This window comes from Lissotriton vulgaris, chromosome 1_1 (genome assembly GCF_964263255.1).
Source record: "Lissotriton vulgaris chromosome 1_1, aLisVul1.2, whole genome shotgun sequence".
NCBI classification, from domain to species: domain Eukaryota; kingdom Metazoa; phylum Chordata; class Amphibia; order Caudata; family Salamandridae; genus Lissotriton; species Lissotriton vulgaris.
The window spans coordinates 586,623,586-586,644,832 of NC_141685.1; the positions used below are offsets into that span (position 1 = coordinate 586,623,586).

Sequence of the window (21,247 nt, forward strand, 5' to 3'; positions counted from 1 at the left end):
GAACTTTCAAATACATATAAAGCAATAAGATGGGTGAGGTCATCATACTGTGATCCCATTAACGAGAGAGGCGTATCCACTTTTCAAGGTTATCAAACAACACAGACAGCTTTGGATTGAGGAGAGAGGTCAGTCAAGTTATCTGTTTCCCTCTTAAAGCTTTTCTCGAGCTTTGACAACTATCTTTTCTATTTGGTACAAATTACTTTAATTTAGTTGACACTCAATATATGTCCATGTAAACCATTTACTACTTTTGTGGCAGACTTACAAATGAATAATTGATTTGTACTGATCTGAACGAATTCTCATATGAGTTTAAAGTGCATTATATAGTCCCATTTTTAAAGTAACCATATTCATTTTGCTTGCTACAGCCCTGACAGTATTCGAGTTTGTTCATACCAGCAGAGGGATCTCTGCTGCATCTTTTAATATATATAATGAAACTTCTTACAAACTGCTTATAAAGCAGGTACGAATAGCTCCATCCTTCCATATATAATGCCCTGGTTTGTCTATTCGAAGACGTCGGGTCCTCGATGTACCAATGTTGCTCCAGTCTGCAAAATTCTCCTGGTTGGGTCTCCAAGAGCCCAGCTGCAGAGTCCCTAACCCTCGAATGCCAGATGACAAGACTTGGACGTTTTGCAAAGTGCACAATTAGAAACCGAGTCCGAGAAAATATTTGGCTGTAAAGAAGTCTTTACCTCTTGACCAACGTTAATTGCCCTGTGTGCTTACAATACATAATCTGCAAAACATTTTACAAATTAATCGACGAGGTATGAATCTAGTCCCCTGTAAAGTAATCTTTAAATCCTGTATTTACTAGTGCTACTGGCCTAATCTGCTTACTCGCTCAGTTTCCACTGGCTATTACTGGCCCACCATGCCAGAAGAGCACAAGGGATTTTTACATACTTTGACTACTCTTTCTGCTGTGCTGGTTACACTCATGCCTGCAGCTTTCAAAAGCTGGGATTACATTTCCTTAATAAGCAAGCATTTCTCCTTAGTAAGTGGTGAAAATATCACCCAGGTGCAGTGTCACAATTTTCAGACCCAGCCTGGAAAAACGAACAAGCATTGGCAAAGTTAGTACATTGAGCCTGTACAAAATCTACTTGCTTTGTCTAATTTTTAGGTCTCGCCTGCCAATGCGCTTGCGCATTGCTGACGAGAGATATAGAGGGCCACTACCAAATCCTACCAAGAGATTTTGGAGTGCGGATTAAGCCCAGTGCATGTGAGGCACTCAAGCGCGAAGCTTCGCCAGCGCGCGCTCTGACTCACTTCCTGCTTCCCCTCTTACTTTCGTTATCGCTCACACCCCATATGCTCGTTCCCTCCCCAACTTCAAAGGAACGCCGCTCCCCTGCTCCACCGCCCCCAATGCCGAGAGCTTGTTAAGCAGTGCGGCACGCCGCACTTACTCTGTTTTTTTTTTAATTTAATCAGCGCTTTCCGCCCCCCCCCCCACCCCCGCCACAGCAATGACGAGAGCTTGATTTATTTATTAACAGTCGCAATCACTTTTGGGCTTGTGTGCTTTAAAAGTTACTTGTTGGATTTCCTCAAAAGCAATACCCCTCAACCATCCAACACAGCATGGCAGAGCGCCTTTATTTATTTATTAAGGCCGTCACCTGACATTGAAGAAACAGAGCTGAGAGCCACGCTACAAAACACTCTTCTTTAATTCTCCGCAGCGCCAACCAACTCCTCCCTTGATGTTTTTTGCTTCCCTAAAACTCGTATGCTTGCAATGTTCTTTGTTCAGACCCCTCCCATGTCCCAAGAATGGCTGCACCAAAATCACTTTTGGACTCATGTGCTTCCATAAATGTTGTTACATTTTCACCATCCAACACAGCACAGCTGAGCGCCTTTATTTGTTAATTAACCACTGCAACTCCTTTTGGGCACATGGGCTTTAAAAGTTGCTTGTTGGATTCCCTCAAAAGCAAATCCCTTCCACTTCTAGGCACCGCACAGCCGATCACCTTTATTTACTTATTAAGACCTTCACCTTAAAATAAAGAAACAAGGCTAAGCGCCACGCTTCAATATACTCTGCTTTATTTCTCCGCAGCACCGTGCACCTCCTCCCCTGTTGTTGGTTGTTTTCCCTGTATCTCTCTCTAGAAAGGGCTTAGACTTCTGCCTTCCATCCGCTCCTGATTAGTTAGTATTGATACATTGTTAACACTTGCGTGCTTCCAATGTTCTTTGTTCAGACCCCGCCCACGTCCCAAGGCAGCATGGCCACGCTCCTTTACTTATTTATTAACTGCACCACGATCACCTTTGAGCTAATGTTCATCAAATATTTTGTTTTGTTTCCTCCAAAACAGACCCCTCCCACCTGCCGAAATTGCATGGCTGCTCCCCTTTATTTACTTATTAACAGCACTGCAATCATTTTGGGTGCATGAGCTTAAAACGTTATCATTGGCTTTCCTACAAAACAGACCCCTCCCACCCCATCACACAGCATGGCCGCGCAACTTTATTTATTTAATAACAGCTCCACAATCAGTTTGGGATTGTGGGCTTTGAATGCTATTTGTTGGATTTACGCCAAAGCAAATCACTCCCACCTCCCAACACAGCATGGCTGAGCGTCTTTATTGATTTATCAAGGGAGTATGTGTGGGAGCCCGGGCACATCGCACACCAAATGTCAGCTTGGGAGCCGCATCTCTCCACACTCATGCCGGTTTATTTACACTTCAATGGAATCGCTCCCCCGCCCTCCTTCGCGCAATGCCAGAGCTTTTTCTAATGGCTCCTTTGCTCACACTTCCCCTCCCTTCTCCTCCGCTTTAATCAGGCTCCTTTGTTTGAACTCACTCCCCCCCCTTCTCGTCACCTCTATCAGCATTACTTATTCACTCGTGCACAGCTCTTTCTTGCAACTAGACATTTTGTTCACTTTTTATTATTTAATGAGTTTCGATTTATTTTAAGTAAACCTTTGTTAAGCCCTACGGCTTCTGGTCCTACTAGCGTCAGTATAATTAGCAGGCAAATGTAGAACTGTTGGAAGCCTCTAACTAGTATAAAAGGTCAGGCATATTGGATTCAAATGTGCCGTACATTCAGGGATGTATGTGGAGTTAGAGTACATTAACATAATACAAACAAATTCTTAAATTTGTTTTCACATTTGCTTACTTTAAACAACCAGAAAGAGCTACGTGCAACACTGTGTTAAATGCAGCCGACAAAATGCAACAAGAAGAGGTCAGCAACTCTCTCTAATCCTGTACCATCTGCAGCCGATTCATTTATGCATATCAAAAGAGGGAGTTTGGAAATGTTTTTTGATGAGAACCTGAAGCCTCCTCGTATCTATTTCCAATAATAAGCTGGCAGAGGTCTATTCTTTTCATTTTAGTACCACCTTCTCAGTAACAGATGTGTTGGTTTATCTCCCACCTCGGACGGCTACTAATTTCTGCTATCAATATGTTCGGCAGGCATCTACATTGGAAATTATTTTAATTTTAAAGTTGAAGAAATAGAACCATTGGTTACATAGCCCATATTCTGACAGACTGCTTTCTATATTTTTTACTGTCCTCACACACAGACTCGTGCTCTCTCACCCCACCCCTCCCTGCATCCCTCCTTTCCCTGCTAACCCCTCACATCTTTCCTCCTCATCATTACACACACACACACATCTATCTGGCGCCCTCACTCTATCCATCTGGCGCCCTCACTCTATCCATCTGGCGCCCTCACTCTATCCATCTGGCGCCCTCACTCTATCCATCTGGCGCCCTCACTCTATCCATCTGGCGCCCTCACTCTATCCATCTGGCGCCCTCACTCTATCCATCTGGCGCCCTCACTCTATCCATCTGGCGCCCTCACTCTATCCATCTGGCGCCCTCACTCTATCCATCTGGCGCCCTCACTCTATCCATCTGGCGCCCTCACTCTATCCATCTGGCGCCCTCACTCTATCCATCTGGCGCCCTCACTCTATCCATCTGGCGCCCTCACTCTATCCATCTGGCGCCCTCACTCTATCCATCTGGCGCCCTCACTCTATCCATCTGGCGCCCTCACTCTATCCATCTGGCGCCCTCACTCTATCCATCTGGCGCCCTCACTCTATCCATCTGGCGCCCTCACTCTATCCATCTGGCGCCCTCACTCTATCCATCTGGCGCCCTCACTCTATCCATCTGGCGCCCTCACTCTATCCATCTGGCGCCCTCACTCTATCCATCTGGCGCCCTCACTCTATCCATCTGGCGCCCTCACTCTATCCATCTGGCGCCCTCACTCTATCCATCTATCGCCCTCACTCTATCTATCGCCCTCACTCTATCTATCGCCCTCACTCTATCTATCGCCCTCACTCTATCTATCGCCCTCACTCTATCTATCGCCCTCACTCTATCTATCGCCCTCACTCTATCTATCGCCCTCACTCTATCTATCGCCCTCACTCTATCTATCGCCCTTACTCTATCTATCGCCCTTACACTATCTATCGCCCTTACACTACCTATCTATCTATCTATCTATCTCCCTCACTCTATCTATTGCACCACCACAGCATCACTCAGGGGCACCACATCATCACTCAGGGGCACCACATCATCACTCAGGGGCACCACATCATCACTCAGGGGCACCACAACATTACTCAGGGGCACCACAACATCACTCAGGGGCACCACAACATCACTATGCACTACTACAGGATCACTGAACGCCACAGCATCACTCGTCGCCACAACAACATCCCTCAACGCCACCACAGCATCAATCTGTGCAACTATTCAACAACAATTGGTTCAAATATGTTCTCTCAATGTTTAAAGCTTTATTACAAATGTCACAAAAAGATGTTAATATTTCACTTCTGTTCTTGGATTTTCGCCACAATAAAATACACTGAACATAATCTTCACAAAAGTTATTTACTAAAGTTTAAGCTATTGCCATTATAAATTACAAAAACTTTTATTTAAGTATTAATTATTTAAAAAAATAAAAGCCATTGTTATTTGTAATATCAATACATCTAAGTCACGTAAATACAAAACATGTTGCATTACAAATGCTATAGGTGTCACATTTGCAAAAGTTAAAAGTATTGGCATTGTAAATGACAAAGCTATTAATTTCGCTATTTTCAAAACCAACACATAAATAAAAGATTTGTCATTTACAAGACCAATAGCTCAAACTTTCCTAATGCGAGACCTATTGCATTGCAAATGCTTGTTTTTACATGTCACAATGCTGTGCAACATGGCGTAAAGTAACCTGGTGGGAATTAGGAACCGACCTGACGACACTTTGAGGCCCTGTACCATCAATGCCCAAACTTGGTTCTCCCATTTTCAAAATCTCTATTCTGCCATTGAAGGCCCACTAAATGACCCCTTTGCCACCCCACCCTCTAGCCCGATCCAAGACCTGGAATCCTTTACAGTTTTGGAGGTTACAAAACAAATCAAAACTCTGGTCCCACTTAAAGCAGCTGGCCCGGATGGCCTCCCAGGTGATCTCCTTCGAGCATACTCGGAAGAGTGGGGGGTAATAATTTCTGTACTCCTTAACGCAATTGCCGCTGGCGGTCCGGTACCAGATTCGTGGAGGGGTGCTGAGGTGGTCCCCATCTATAAGAAGGGCAGTAGGGACCTACCTGGGAACTATAGGCCTATAAGCCTAATAGATTCGTCCCAGAAATTGGCGGGGAAAGTGATTTTGGGGAGGATTACGCAATGGGTGGATGAAAACCACATCCTGTCCGACATGCAAGCTGGGTTCCGCTCAGGTACCGGAACCATCGAACAGGTATTTAGGCTCCTGCTAATACACTGGAAGGTGGTGGAGCTAGGCAAAGGCAGTCTTTATTTGGCCTTCATTGACCTAAAGACTGCCTTTGACCTGGTTCCTAGGGAGGAACTCTGGAGGGTGTTACACAATCTAGGGATGCCCCGGTATTTATTAAACCTCCTTATCAATCTGCACAATAACACCTACGCCCAGGTTAGATGGGGGATGAACGGGGAAAAGACCGATAAGATCAGGGTCGAGAGGGGAGTAAGGCAGGGCTGTGTCCTGGCTCCTACCTTATTTTCCCTCTATATTAATGGGGTGGTAGACCATCTACTCGGCGAACCAGCAGACGCTCCCACTCTGGGAGGCGTAAAAATTCCAACCTTGCTGTTCGCCGATGACACCCTCCTCATCTCTAAAACACCCCAAGGTCTCCAGACATTGCTGAATCGTTTCCAGGACTTCTGCACCTCCAGGGGCCTTGTCATCAATGTTGAAAAGACTAAGTATTTAGTTCTGCACCCGCCCCGCAAGCTTGGTCGTCCCCCTATTCTGAATTCGATACCCCTAGAAAGAGTGGCAGAATTCGATTATCTGGGAATTCGACTCAACGACGTGATGAACTGGAACGCCCATATCAACAAAATGGTATTGACCCATAAAAGGGTGGGGGGGGCTCTTCTTAAAGAGTTTAATAACTCAACTAAACATTGTGTTGCCCCTCTACTTGATATTTACAAAGCTCGTGCGGTCCCTGGGTCACTGTATGGAGCCGAATTATGGGGACTGGGTAAAGTGGATCTACTGTGCAAGGCGGAAAACAAATTCATCAAAGACCTCCTTGCCATACCATCAAGTAGTCCGACTATCCCAGTGCTCATGGACGCAGGCTGTAAAGCAATAGGGGACCAGGCTCGCCTTCGACCCCTCTTGCTCTGGGCCCGTCTGTGGAGGGTACCGGAGCTAAAATCTTATGCTGACGGCCTCGCTGAGGTGATGCACTCTGACGGATGGCACAGAATCAAATGGTTGAAGAACATCAAACACCTCCTAGGGGATCTAGGCTTGGATTCTTGTTGGGATAGCCACTCCGCTCCCCCGAAGGAGACCCTAAAAAGACTGTTCTGGGAGTGGGTCCGCATGAAGCGCAACAGTAATCAGCACCATTGCAAAGCCACCGCAGCTTTCCTGTTGATAAAAGATGTTGTTGCCTACGAGCCATACATGGACCTAATAACAATTGCCATGGATCGGTCCCTGTACATCAAATTTCGGCTGGGGCTGCTACCCTTGGCTGATCTCTGTTCCAGGTGGAATAACTCCCAGCCCTCTTCACGATACTGTGCTCTCTGTCCCGACAAACCAGAGACTGTGCCACATTTTCTCTTTGAATGCCCTGATTACGGCCGACCAAGAACACGCTGGCTCGGCCCTATCTGCAGAGAATTGGGTACTCGCCAGCACTCTGTTGCCCTTCGGATTCTTTTAACTGATACTGCCCCCCCGATTGTTTGTGCCGTTGCTAAGTTTTTAAAATGGGCCTGGTTGATTAGACTTAGAAGACTGTCCGTATCAATTTAATCTTCTTTTAACTAATTTATGATGGTTTAACGTGTTTTAATGTTTTTACTTATCGTACAGTCATACTCTCTTCGACATGCTGTTTTAACTTTTTGTATCGCTTTTATGATATATGCATATCGAAATAAAGCAATCAACCAACCAAATGCTATAGGTGTCACATTTGCAAAAGTTAAAAGTATTGGCATTGTAAATGACAAAGCTATTAATTTCGCTATTTTCAAAACCAACACATAAATAAAAGATTTGTCATTTACAAGACCAATAGCTCAAACTTTCCTAATGCGAGACCTATTGCATTGCAAATGCTTGTTTTTACATGTCACAATGCTGTGCAACATGGCGTAAAGTAAAAAAAAAAAAAATGATGATGCGTTTAACACTGGCCAAGTCATAGCGCTTTTTTTTCTTTAAGCCATATTGCATAGCAGCCCACGCTGCTGTGCACCAGGTACAACAAGCATTTGCAATGCAAATTGGACTCGCATTTGTGAGAGTTAGAGGTATTAGCGTTGTAACTAACCTACGCAGATGACACCCAGATGGTAGTATCCCTTAGTCAGCAAAACCATCCCTCTCCTGACCTCTACACTTGCCTTGGAGAGATAACCAAATGGATGGATAGATCCCATCTGAAGTTAAACAGCGGAAAGACCGAGATCATGATCCTGGGCAATCAATCCCACTTCCGCCCGGAGTCCCTGTGGCCCCCTTATATGGGACCTCCTCCAACTCCTAAGAGCGAAATTAAGAGCCTGGGGATTTGGCTGGACGAAGGTCTTACCTTCTCCACCCAAGCCCGGAAAATAGCTGGTCCTTGTTATGGTCTCCTACGGACCTCCAGAAAAATCTTACCGTTGCTGCCTCCCAAATCTCAAAAACTCCTGATCCAAGGTTTAATATTGTCTCGCCTGGATTACGGAAACGCCCTTTACCTCGGAGCCCCTAAAAAGGTGGTCTCACAACTTCAGGTCGTGCAAAACACGGCGGCCCGCCTCCTCACGGGTACGTGCAGTCGCTGTTCAGCCAAACCCTCCCTGAAGTCTCTCCATTGGTTGCCCATTCAAGAAAGAGCGCATTTTTAGGCCCTCTGTACCACACACAAAAGTTTGCACAAAAAGGCCCCTCCTATCCTGAAGGATCTTATCACGCCCACACAACCAACAGAACCCTCCGCTCATCTCACCTTCACCTCACCTCAGTACCTAGGATCAAAAAAGGCATAGGTGCAGATTCGGGCTCAACCGAATCAGCTTCCTTTTCGCAAACTTCTCAAGACATGGCTGTTTCCCTAACTCACTTCCCCTCACTTACTCCTTCTTTCACTAGCGCTGGGACGCTTACGGGCAGCCATGCGCTTTACAAATCGGTAAACATAAACATAACATAAATAACAATGTCTTTTACCTACCACAGGAATGAAGAGGAAATAAAATGGAAACAGAAAGGATGCTAGAGAAGGGAGAAAAATGAAACCGAGATGGAATGAATCTGAGGAAAGGGATCAATTGAGGTGAAAAGAAAAATCGAGGGAATAATGGAAACAGCACAATAAAGATAGAATGATGAAAAAGAGATGTAAACAAAGCAAAACTGTCTAAAGGTTGAAACATACAGAGAGAGTAGGAGAGACACAGCAAAAAGACTGGCAAATAAAGAAAAGGACAATGGCACAGAAAGGGAGAAACAGGAGGAATAAAGATAAACCAAGATGAAAAAAGAATGGAAGCGACGGAGAGAAAGAGAAACTGGTACTGAGATTAAGAGAGACAAATGCAAGGAGGGACTGAGATACGCACAGAATAAAAAGAAGTGAAGGGAGAGACAAGGGCAGAGGCAATGGGGCTTTTACAGACAGGTACAAGTAAGTGGATCACATAGTGGGAACAGATCGATAAGAGGAAAAAGCTACACCCAGGGATTAAATTATATTCATATAATTCCTCAATGCACAGTTGTATGTTAAATGAGATAGCATATTGTGCTGAAACAGCATGCAGCAATTTACAACACACAAGCAGAACTATTGACTCTAAATATCACCTGAGGAGCACAAAATACTGATATTACTTCGTGGAGGTTGCATAACAGAATGCTAAAAGCTAGGGTTACTAGAAGAAACTATACAGAATTATTTCCAGGACACCAACAGTACAGCCTTGAGAAAAATGACAGAGTGGGAATTTTTGGAATTTGGAATTTGGAAGTGGATTTATAGAGCGCATAGCTACCCTAGGGCATCCCAGCGCTAAGAGGACCTAGTTTATTCCAAAAGGGGTCAGTGCAGGAAGGTATTTAGGGAAAGAGCCAGGTTTTTAATTTTTTTCGGAAGGATAGTAGATTCTGATCACTCCTCATGGCTAGTGGGAGGGAGTTCCAGTGCTTTGGCGCGTTGTAGGCGAACCTGCGGCCGCCAGATCTTGCCTTTTTTATTCTAGGGATGGAGGCCAGGGCAAGTGAATCAGATCTTAGGTGTTTGTTAGATTTGTGTGGTTTCATCAGGGATCTGAGTATTGGGGGGCCCTTATCATGCAGGATTTTGTGCGCTATGCAGAGCGTCTTGAATGTTATGCGCTCCTTCACTGGGAGCCAGTGTAGGCTTTTGAGGGCAGGTTTCGCCGAGCTCCGTGCATTGGTGCCCGTGAGGACTCTAGCTGCGGCGTTTTGGGCCACCTTAAGTTTTTGAATGACTGATGCAGGGGCTCCCAGGTACAGGATGTTACCGTAATCTAGTCTTGAGTTGACCAGTCCCTGCATCAGTAACTTCCTGGAATGGAAAGGGATCAGGTGGAGGATCTTACGGGCCATACGGATTAGGCCAAAGCAGGTCCCTGAAGTTTTCCTGGCCTGGGTTTTGAAGTTTAGGTCCTGGTCAAGCCAGATACCTAGACTTTTAACTTCGGTTTTGGGAGTAGGGTAGGTGCCCATGCAGGGTGGCCAAGAAAGATTTGCGGGTAATTTGTTTTGATTGCCCAGAAGGAGGATCTCGGATTTATCGCCGTTGAGCTTAAGTCTAGAGTCCGACATCCATTGTGAGATCCCTTCGAGACAACTGGCGAGGTTTCCTAAGCTAGTGTCTGAGTGGTTGATGGACACCACCAGCTGGGTGTCATCAGCGTACATCACTGTCTTGACACCAAAGGGAGTGATAATGTCTTCGAGGGGAGACATATAAACATTAAACAGTGTGGGGCTGAGGGAGGAGCCCTGGGGGACCCCACACTGCATGGTCAGTGGTTTGGACGTGGAAAAGCCGTCTGATACCTGGAATGATCTTCACTCGAGGAAGGATTTAATCCACGCGAGGGCTGAGTCAGTGATTCCCACTTGACTCAGCCGGTGGACCAAGATGGAGTGGTCCACCGTGTCGAAGGCGGCACTAAGATCGAGGAGGATCACTGCCACTGATCCTCCTGCGTCTATGATGGCTCTCGCCTCTTCGACAACTGCAAGCAGGGCGGTGTCGGTGCCTTGCCCCGGTCTGAAGCCGGTCTGAGAGTCACGTAATAAGTTGTTGGACTCCAAAAAGGAGGATAGCTGTTGGTTAGCTATTTGTTCAGCCACTTTACTGATCCCTGGTAGGAGTGAAATCGGCCTGAAGTTGGAGGGGTCCGATGGGTCCAGGTGAGTTTTTTTCAGGAGGGCTTTGACAGTAGCCTTTTTCCAGTTGGCTGGAACGGCGCCCTTCCTAAAGGAGGCGTTTATTAGATTGGTGAAGGGTTGAGCTACAATAGGGGCGACCAGTTTCAGCTTGCTGATGGGAGCAGGATCGGCGGGTGAGCCACTTTTTACAGTTTGCAGGGTGTCTAAAAATGTCTCCGTGGAGATCTGGTCAAAGGCTCGCAAGTACGGAGCCTCCGGATGAAGGGAAGGTGAAATGGAATGGAGAGAAGCGGAGGGTGCGGGGAGTGTAGTAAGTATTTTATCAATTTTTGCGGAGAAGAAGTTGGCCATTTGATTGCATCTCACGCCTTCGGGGTCTGGGGGGGTCCTGGATTTTGGTGAGGAGCCGTACTATCCGGTATGTTTCCTTCGCGGAGTTAGCCGCTGCAGCAATCTTTCCTTCAAAGAAGGTGGCCTGAGTAGATTTAATTGCATTTTTGTAGAGCTTGATAGCGGCTCTGTATTCGTTTTTGGAGGCTGTAGACCAGGTTTTCCTCCAGGCGCGTTCTAGTTTTTTACAGCTCTTTTTAAGGGTGCGGAGTTCCTGGGTGAACCAGGGAGATTTGGTCGTTTTGTTCCTGCTAGGCAGTTGTTTGAGTGGCAGAATGGTTTCTAAGGATTGATAGATCCAATCCTGTAGCTGAGTATCTGCAATGGAAGGGTCATCGTCCAGGAGGGGGGAGGTGGAGGATAGAGCCTGAGCCCAGGCATTGTTGTCCAGTTTTTTCCACGGGCGATCGGGGGGTTGGGGGGGAGGTTTACCAAGAGGCTTGGTGGATAGCAGTAGCTCGAAGGGGACCAAGAAGTGGTCTGACCATGGAATGGGGATGGGGGGCTTAGCTGTGAGACGCGGGAGGTTGGAGAACACGGGATCCAACAGATGCCCTTTGATGTGAGTGGGAAGGTCGTTAAGCAATTCGAGGCTGAGTGAGCCAAGGTTGGCTTTGAGATCCATCGCCGGTTTGCTGGAGGGGTCGTCGAGATGGAGATTTAAATCTCCCAATATCGTGAAATTCGGTGTTATACAGGCTAGGGAAGAGACGGAGTCAATGAGTGACTCGCTAAAGTGACGAATTGGTCCAGGGGGACGATAAACGAATAGTCCCGAAAGTGTGAGCGAGGGTGGACGACTCACTGAGAAGAAGATATTTTCGCAGTCAAGTATAGGACAATCTCTGAATTGACATGAGAGGTAGTCTCTGTAAACGACAGCGATTCCTCCGCCTATGCCTTCGGGTCTGTTGTGGAATTTAATCAGGTATTCCGGTGGGAGTGACTGAACGATGTCTGGCTCTGATCCTGCTGTGAGCCATGTTTCCGTTAGGAATAAGATTTCAATATCGGAGTCTTTCAGGAGCAGATTAATTTCCGTTTGGTGCTTTGGGAGGGATCTGCAGTTTAGCAGGGCCATATTGAGGGTGCTGGGTTTCAGCGTTGGCTCTGGGCTGAAACTGTACGAGCATGAACTGCAGCGAGAGTTCCCTTCAGCGAATGAGATCGAGTTGCTGCAGGGGGGGGGTTAAGGGGAATCGAAGTCCCATCAAGGTGTCCCTGGAGTAAGTGATGGCCTGGGAAGGGCGAACCAGGGGTCCGGGCTCTAGGCGCGGTCTGGCGCGGACGGGCGCAGACGGGCTTGCCTTAGGCGTGCCTTCGGCACGCAAACGGCGCTCCCGCTGCGCTCGTCCGCTGCGTTCGTCCGCTGCGCTTCCTGAATAGGCACATTTTAGTAGTGTGGGGGGATGTGGTCAGCGAAGTGGGCGTGGCCTGAGTGCTCGACCAGGTGGCAGCAATTAGGCAATTTTCCCTATGTCAGCGCTAGGGTCCGCTGCGTGGGGGTGCTCAGGGAGATAGGCGAGTGAGTTAAAAACACACAGTTCACAAGTGACTCCAATTTTTAAAAAGCAAAGCAATCTCCCGACTTCCGCCTCAGGAGTAAACAAACAGTCTTCTGGGCGCGTTCTTGATCAGCGCGCCTTTTGTACTGGATGCGTGGGAGATCTTTAACCCCTTCCACGCTGGGCTCGTCATGGCGTAGCCTCCTCGCACGCTGATGACGAGCCCAGCTCGTCACGTAAAGTGCGTTTTTAAAAATCTCAGCGTGCGAGCGGAATTCCGCTAGCACGCATGAGGTTAAAGTGGTTTTCCTTAGGCGCTGTATTGGAACAGTAGAAGGTATAAAGAAGACATTGAAGGAGAACTTGTTAACTGGACCCTGCACTTAATAGACTTAAAGAAAATATAGATAATAATACATGCATGCCATAACAATTGCTGTTAGAGAGGTAAAATATGCCACCTCTGTGGTAAGACCTGGATGCTTTAACTACCGGGAATACTTGTAGCTTGCGCTCAGGTGACACAACAAGAAGGCTGTTGCCTGGCTAGCTAATCTTGAGCAAGCAGCTAAATAACAAAACAGAAAATAGTTTAACCTGTTTACTACGGCGGACGTTCTGCCGCAGTGCAGGCATTCGACGAAGTGGGCGGGGCAGCGTCAGCCATTGGTCGTGCGCATCACCCGGGAGGTAGTGCTCGCGTCGGCCAACGGGTTAAATGACGTGCCACGTTCTGCGGATGTTGTAAATAGAGAACGTTTAACACATTACCTCACTCCGCATGAGATAACCGAGAACACGGCATTAACAGGCCGGGATGATTAGTTTGGCCTATTCCTACTGACAAAGCTGCCCAAGTGCAAAAAGATGTACTAGACCTCCCTATATACACAAGGATGTACAGGAACACATAAGAAAGATGGCTAGTGGGAAAATGCCTAGCAGATCGGCTGTCCAACTAATTTTATCAGGTGTCCGCAGGCATACTGGTATCTCACCTCCTAAAATGTATACAGCAGCATTGAAATGAGGGTGCCTTCCATCATCGACTTGATATGGCATCCATTACTGCCCACACTAGTGCATGCAGACCAAAATGAATTCATCCTAGGTAGGAACACACATTTAAAGGTCAGACCGCAGATCCAATAATAGAGTAAGCCCCCCATGCTCCCAGAGTTCACATATTCCCTGGTACAATTGATTGTCAAAAAAGCCTTTGATATGCGTATGGGGCATTTCCTAGCAGTAACATTAAAACATATGAGATTTGGGATGCGCTTACCTCTGGACTCCAGGTCCCAGATGCCATTCTGCCAGGAGGCGGGTGCTGCACAGCTGACCAGCTCCATTGTGCACCTTTAACTAGCCCCAGATCACCGTAGCAAGGGACACGCCCAGGTGCTGACCAGGATTTGCAGGCCCATCCAAAGAGGAAGAGGCAAGGCCATCCCTTAGTCCTTGGCCCCGGGCCCCAAAGCCTCTGCATTCTTGTAAAAGGAAGGTGCAGTAATATGTCTCTACTGCATTGCTTCACGGTGTGTCAAGAATGGTTAAATGAAAGTCTAAAAATAATCTCATGGTTGTGGCTGCTTTATCTAAACTCCCTAAACGCCCCAAACAGACAAATCACTCTTACGTGAATTGTGTAATAATAGAGATTGAAGCCCTAATTGAAGGAGTGGAGACTACTTAAAAAAATAGAGACATAAATGGAGGGAATGTTGGAGCGGTTTAGTGAACGCCGTCTATAACCGCAACAAAACGTTCCTTAAGTTTATAATTATAGTCAATTATATGTTTTTTTTCATAATAACTGTCTTAGCCATGAGCTTTACTGGCAAAAATGTTTATTATTATTTATAAGTCAAGTTTGCCGCTCCCTCGCTGATATAGTAATGTGGTAAGTAGCATATACCAGGAAAACGGGCCTTCAACCATGCAGAAAAATAAATAAAACAAGTTTAATTGTATAGAGAAGACTACACTCCAGCATGGTCAACAAACATATCCCCCTGCTACAACCCCGTCAAGGAACTGATGGGAGAGTATGTGCTTGGAAGTTGGTCTCCCTAAAGAGGTGCAAGGATGCGCTTTGAGAAACAACTCCCCGTGCGCTAGGCCGCTGATGCTGCCGGTCTGAGGCGTCGCTACTCCGTGTATCGTTGCTGCTGAGCCCGGAGGTTGAAGGGCTAGGGGTGGAGGAATCAATAGTTGGGCGACGGAGGAAGTGACTTACGCTCCATGCGTGCCCTAGAAACTCCTCTGCTTCTAGAAGGCAGGGCAGTTACGAGAGTGCAGTGAACAGAGGCAAGCCACGCCCCACCCTGCCATTGTCTATGCGGCCATGTGATTGCGTCCCGGGGGAACAAAGAAGAATGCCAGCAGCAGCCAGAGTCTGCCCAGCCCATCCCTTTCCACGGTCCGTGGGCACAAGCGGACATATAAGCTTTGAAGTACAAAAAAATAATCGTGCTCGCCTCTTAGTAAAACAAGGCACATTAAAAACAAGCAGTACTAAAAAAGGCTACGTTCTGCAGGGTGAAAGCGGGGCTCGTCTCCGTCATGTGCGACGTTAAAGATGTGCGAGGGGCTCAAAGGGACAGTGGTGCGTTTCCCTTGCGGGAGCGAGCTTTAAACCATCTGCTTGCAAGTTAATTACAAACAGATGGTTTGAAAGCTCGCTCCCGCAAGGGAATCGCCAAACGTGCATGCGTTGCCATTCAAAGCAATGCAATGCGTGCACATTTTTTGCAGCAAAACTGAATCGATTTCTAAAGGTCTTTTCCTATGCAGCGCATGCGCGCTGCATAGGCAAGACCTAACAAACAGAGGGGTGGGGCTATATGTCAAAGAGTGGGAGTAGGGTTGGTGAAAAACAATGGAGGGCAGAGGCTGTAGTGAAACACAGGCGAGGTGGATGTCCTAAAATAACTAAAAAATCTAAAAAATAAAAGGTGGTACATGCAGGAGCTTGCGGGCAGTGGAAGGACACGCCCCACAAAGTAGCCCCAGGATGCAGCTGAAGAGGAGTGGCAGACCAATGGTAAATACAGGAACATGAGTGATGTGCGATCACACCAATGGTAAGAACACATCCTAAATGGGCAGGCTCTAAGCCCCTTCTAAAAAATATATATATATTTTTTTTTCCAAACAATAGCTTTCGGGGTAGGCGAAACCTAACATGGAGCAACAGAGGAGAGAAGCACACAAGGAACAGAAACACACAGAATGGGGGAGAACACATGAGGACAGGAACAAAACAGAGCGCTGGAGAGTGCACAAGAGAAACATGGAGCACGGGGCATTTAGGGATGCACACATGGGAGAGATTGCAGGAAGTAGAAAGCACATTCACTCATGGAATGCTTAACCAAAAAGGGAAAAAAGGCTTCCTAAAAGTGAGCAGTGGAGGGAAAGAGAACAGCCAAGGAAGGGAGATGGTAAAGAGGCTATGCCCCATTGTAGGGACAAGCAATATGGACAAGTTAGGACAAGGAAAGCCATCAAACAAGAAGCAAGTAAATGGGGGTGATGCTAAAGACAATTGATAGGCAGGCTGTAAGCTCTTGGTAAGCCCACAATAGGTATTTTTGGAACCAGACAGCTTACAGTGCCCTGTAGGCTCAACCTAAAAAGCTCATTACACCATCTATTGCGTTTAAAATAATATGGACTGTGGCACTGGAAATGTAGACATCTCTGAATCCATTGTATTCAACTCTAAGAAGGAAGACTTCAACTTTAAATACTAATGCTTAATAACAATACAGAATGCGATTTGGTCATGAATCCGGTGTGACAGCACTGCCAGAAGAGGGACACACAGGAAATGCCAATGGGGTGTGGAGTCGGGAAAAGCCACCTGCAACCATGATAGCTGCTGCAGCATACTATACTTGAGGAACTGGTTGTGACCCTATGCACCAGATACCATTTGAATCTTGGGCGGAGGAACCCAGTGTTAGGGGGTTCTTGCCACCATCAGAAACTAATCTCAAGAACACTAGAGAAAACTGTTTATTTGCTCCATACCACACCATCCGGGACAGATAGCAGAATGAGAATCCAAGGAAACCTGCACCAACTATGCAGATGACTTACAGCTAGTTTTTACATTAATCTCACCTAATGCTGTTGAAGACTTTCAGGCAACTATGATCCAGATTCAGAGGTGGATGTCCCTAAACCATCTCAAACTAAACCCGGGGAAAACAGAATTGATTTTGCCCGGGAAGAGCGAGATTAGTTGGGGCCCACACTTCTGGCCTTCAGATATGGGCCTCCCTCCCAAAAAGTCCCAATCAGTAAAGAGTCTGGGAGTGACCATTAATGAGGACCTTGCCTTAAATTCCCAGATCGGAACAGTAGTCTCCTCAGGGTTTTTCCAACTAAGAAAAATAACAAAAATTGCACACCTTCTTACCCACTCAGCCCTGATTCAAGTAGTTACTGCCCTAGTCCTTTCCCACATCGACTTTTCGAACAGTCTCTACCTAGGTTTGCCTGTAGGCCAACTCAGAAGACTGCAACACCTCCAGAATCAAGCTGCCAGGCTGATCTTTAAGGTACCTAAATGGGAATCGATTAAATTAGGGCTAGAGAAACTGCACTGGCTACCTGTGGCTCAGAGAGCCGCATTCAAAGCCGGATGTATCATCTTCAAGGCTCTACAAGGCAAGGGTCCCCTGTTCATAAGGCAACTGATAGGGAGATACACCCCCTCGCGCAGTCTGCGATCAGCCCACAAAGACCTACTTGAGGTACCCCGGTTCAAGAGAAAGCGACAGGGAGGCAGTTGTTTCCACTTTCTAGCAGCCTCTCTGTGGAACTCTCTGCCTCTGACCCTTAGACAGAGTAAGGACCTCCTTACCTTTAGAAAGGCATTTAAGACCTTCCTATTTACACAGGCCAACTTGAAATAGTGACTCTTGCTGGCATCTCTCTTGTTATGTTTTTTATCTCTCCTCAGCGCCAAGAAGCCCATGGGCGTATGCGCGCTAACAAATTTTAATTAACATAACATAGTCTTTGGCTCCAGGTGACAGTGATCAATGATTTGTTGATGTGCATTGTACACAATAGGGAGAATTTAGCTTAAAGTCACAGCTAGTGAGAATCGCCAGGGGACAGACTGACACAATAGTGCCTTGGCGATTTAAACAAGCATTTGCAATGCAATAGGTCTCGTGTTAGGAAAGTTTGAGCTATTGGTATTGTAAATGCCAAATCTTTTATTTATGTGTTGGTTTTGAAAATAACGAAAATAGCTTTGTCATTTACAATGCCAATGGTTTTAACTTTCGCAAATGGGACACCTATAGTATTTGTAATGCAATATGTGTTGTATTTACGTGACTTAGATGTATTGATATTACAAATAACAATGGCCTTTAATTTTTAAAAAATAATTGATACTTACATAAAAGTTATTGTAATTTATAATGGCAATAGCTTTAACTTTTGTAAATAACTTTTGTGAAGATTATGTTCAGTGTATTTTATTGTAACGAAAAACAGAAGTGAAATATTAACATCTTTTTGTGACATTTGTAATAAAGCTTGAAACATTGAGAGAACATATTTAAACCAGTTGTTGTTGATTGGTTGCACAGATTGATGCTGTGGTGGCGCTGAGTGATGTTGTGGTGGCGACGAGTGATGCAGTGGCGTTCAGTGATGCTGTGGTAGCGCATAGTGATGTTGTGGTGCCCCTGAATGATGTTGTGGTGCCCCTGAATGATGTTGTGGTGCCCCTGAATGATGTTGTGGTGCCCTTGAGTGATTCTGTGGTGATGCGATAGATAGAGTGAGGGCGACAGATAGATAGAGTGAGGGCAAAAGAGTGATAGAGTGATGGCGATAGATAGACAAAGTGAGGGCGATAGAGGGAGGGCGATAGATAGAGGGAGGGCGATAGATAGAGTGAGGGCGATAGGTAGAGTGAGGGCGATAGGTAGAGTGAGGGCGATAGGTAGAGTGAGGGCGACAGATGGATAGAGTGAGGGCGATGGATAGATAAAGGGGGGGGGCATGTGGATGGTGGTCCAGTCTTCCTGGCTGTGAGTGGGTCTGTGGATGGTATTGTAGGGGCTGGTGGTCTAGAGGTCTGTGGATGGCGGTGCAGCAGACCTGGCTGGGAGGGTCTGTGGATGGTGATTGCTGGGAGGTCTGTGGATGGTGATGGCTGGGGCGGTCTGTGGATGGTGATGGCTGGGGCGGTCTGTGGATGGTGATTGCTGGGAGGTCTGTGGATGGTGATGGCTGGGAGGGTCTGTGGATGGTGATGGCTGGGAGGGTCTGTGGATGGTGATGGCTGGGAGGGTCTGTGGATGGTGATGGCTGGGAGGGTCTGTGGATGGTGATGGCTGGGAGGGTCTGTGGATGGTGATGGCTGGGAGGGTCTGTGGATGGTGATGGCTGGGGCGGTCTGTGGATGGTGATGGCTGGGAGGTCTGTGGATGGTGATTGCTGGGAGGTCTGTGGATGGTGATTGCTGGGAGGTGTGTGGATGGTGATGGCTGGGTGGTCTGTGGATGGTGATAGCTGGGAGGGTCTGTGGATGGTGATTGATGGGAGGTCTGTGGATGGTGATTGATGGGAGGTCTGTGGATGGTGATTGATGGGAGGTCTGTGGATGGTGATGGCTGGGCGGTCTGTGGATGGTGATAGCTGGGAGCGTCAGTGGATGGTGATGGCTGGGTGGTCTGTGGGTGGTGATAGCTGGGAGGGTCTGTGGATGGTGATGGCTGGGAGGTCTGTAGATGGTGATGGCTGGGGCGGTCTGTGGATGGTGATTGCTGGGAGGGTCTGTGGATTGTGATGGCTGGGAGGGTCTGTGGATGGTGATGGCTGGGGCGGTCTGTGGATGGCTGGCGCGGTCTGTGGATGGTGATTGCTGGGAGGTCTGTGGATGGTGATTGCTGGGAGGTCTGTGGATGGTGATTGCTGGGAGGTCTGTGGATGGTGATGGCTGGGAGGTCTGTGGATGATGATGGCTGGGAGGTCTGTGGATGATGATGGCTGGGAGGTCTGTGGATGATGATGGCTGGGAGGTCTGTGGATGGTGATAGCTGGGAGGGTCTGTGGATGGTGATTGATGGGAGGTCTGTGGATGGTGATTGATGGGAGGTCTGTGGATGGTGATAGCTGGGAGCGTCAGTGGATGGTGATGGCTGGGTGATCTGTGGATGGTGATAGCTGGGAGGGTCTGTGGATGGTGATAGATGCGAGGTCTGTGGATGGTGATGGCTGGGTGGTCTGTGGATGCTGATAGCTGGGAGGGTCAGTGGATGGTGATTGCTGGGAGGTCTGTGGATGGTGATGGCTGGGCGGTCTGTGGATGGTGATGGCTGGGCGGTCTGTGGATGGCGATTGCTGGGAGGTCTGTGGATGGCGATTGCTGGGAGGTCTGTGGATGGCGATTGCTGGGAGGTCTGTGGATGGTGATTGCTGGGAGGTCTGTGGATGGTGATTGCTGGGAGGTCTGTGGATTGTGAATGCTGGTAGGTCTGTGGATGGTGATGGCTGGGAGGGTCTGTGGATGGTGATGGCTAGGGCGGTCTGTGGATGCTGATTGCTGGGAGGTCTGTGGATGGTTATTGCTGGGAGGTCTGGGGATGGTGATGGCTGGGAGGTCTGTGGATGGTGATTGCTGGGAGGTCTGTGGATGGTGATTGCTGGGAGGTCTGTGGATGGGGATGGCTGGGCGGTCTGTGGATGGTGATTGCTGTGAGGTCTGTGGATGGTGATGGCTGGGCGGTCTGTGGATGGTGATAGCTGGGAGGGTCTGTGGATGGTGATGGCTGGGAGGGTCTGTGGATGGTAATGGCTGGGGCGGTCTGTGGATGGTGATTGCTGGGAGGTCTGTGGATGGTGATAGCTGGGAGGGTCTTTGGATGGTGAAAGTTGGGAGGGTCTGTGGATGGTGATGGCTGGGTGGTCTGTGGATGGTGATGGCTGGGCGGTCTGTGGATGCTGATACAGGAGCCCCCCGCTGTGGGGTGGTGCAGCTCGTCTGACTCCAGCTGCGTGCACTCTCCCCTGTCCCTGCCCTTGAGTCTGTGCTGCAGCCTCGGCTCCTGTCTGTCTCACCAAGGGGTGTTAACAAGAGCCTGAGGCGGCTCTCGGTGTGTGTTCTGGAGGGGCACGGAGCTGATCAGAGCAGTAATTACAGCAGAGCGGGAGGGGGGGGGTCTGAAGAGGGGGGGTCCGGGGAGTTGAGGAGGGGTGAGGGAGCCAGGTAAAGAGGGAAAGAGTGAGTGTACTGTATACACTGAAATAGAGCACACTGCTTCCCCTCACGGCGCTATACTTAGGAGCAGACGGAGCATGAAACAGGGAAGAACTTT

General features: G+C 47.7%; 1 protein-coding gene across 1 annotated transcript in view; it reads right to left on the minus strand.

Moving 5' to 3' along the window:
* The window catches only part of CTBS (chitobiase), a 107,762-nt gene that overhangs the window by 58,343 nt on the left and 28,172 nt on the right, over positions 1 to 21,247 (minus strand). The gene's annotated exons all lie outside the window — the stretch shown is intronic.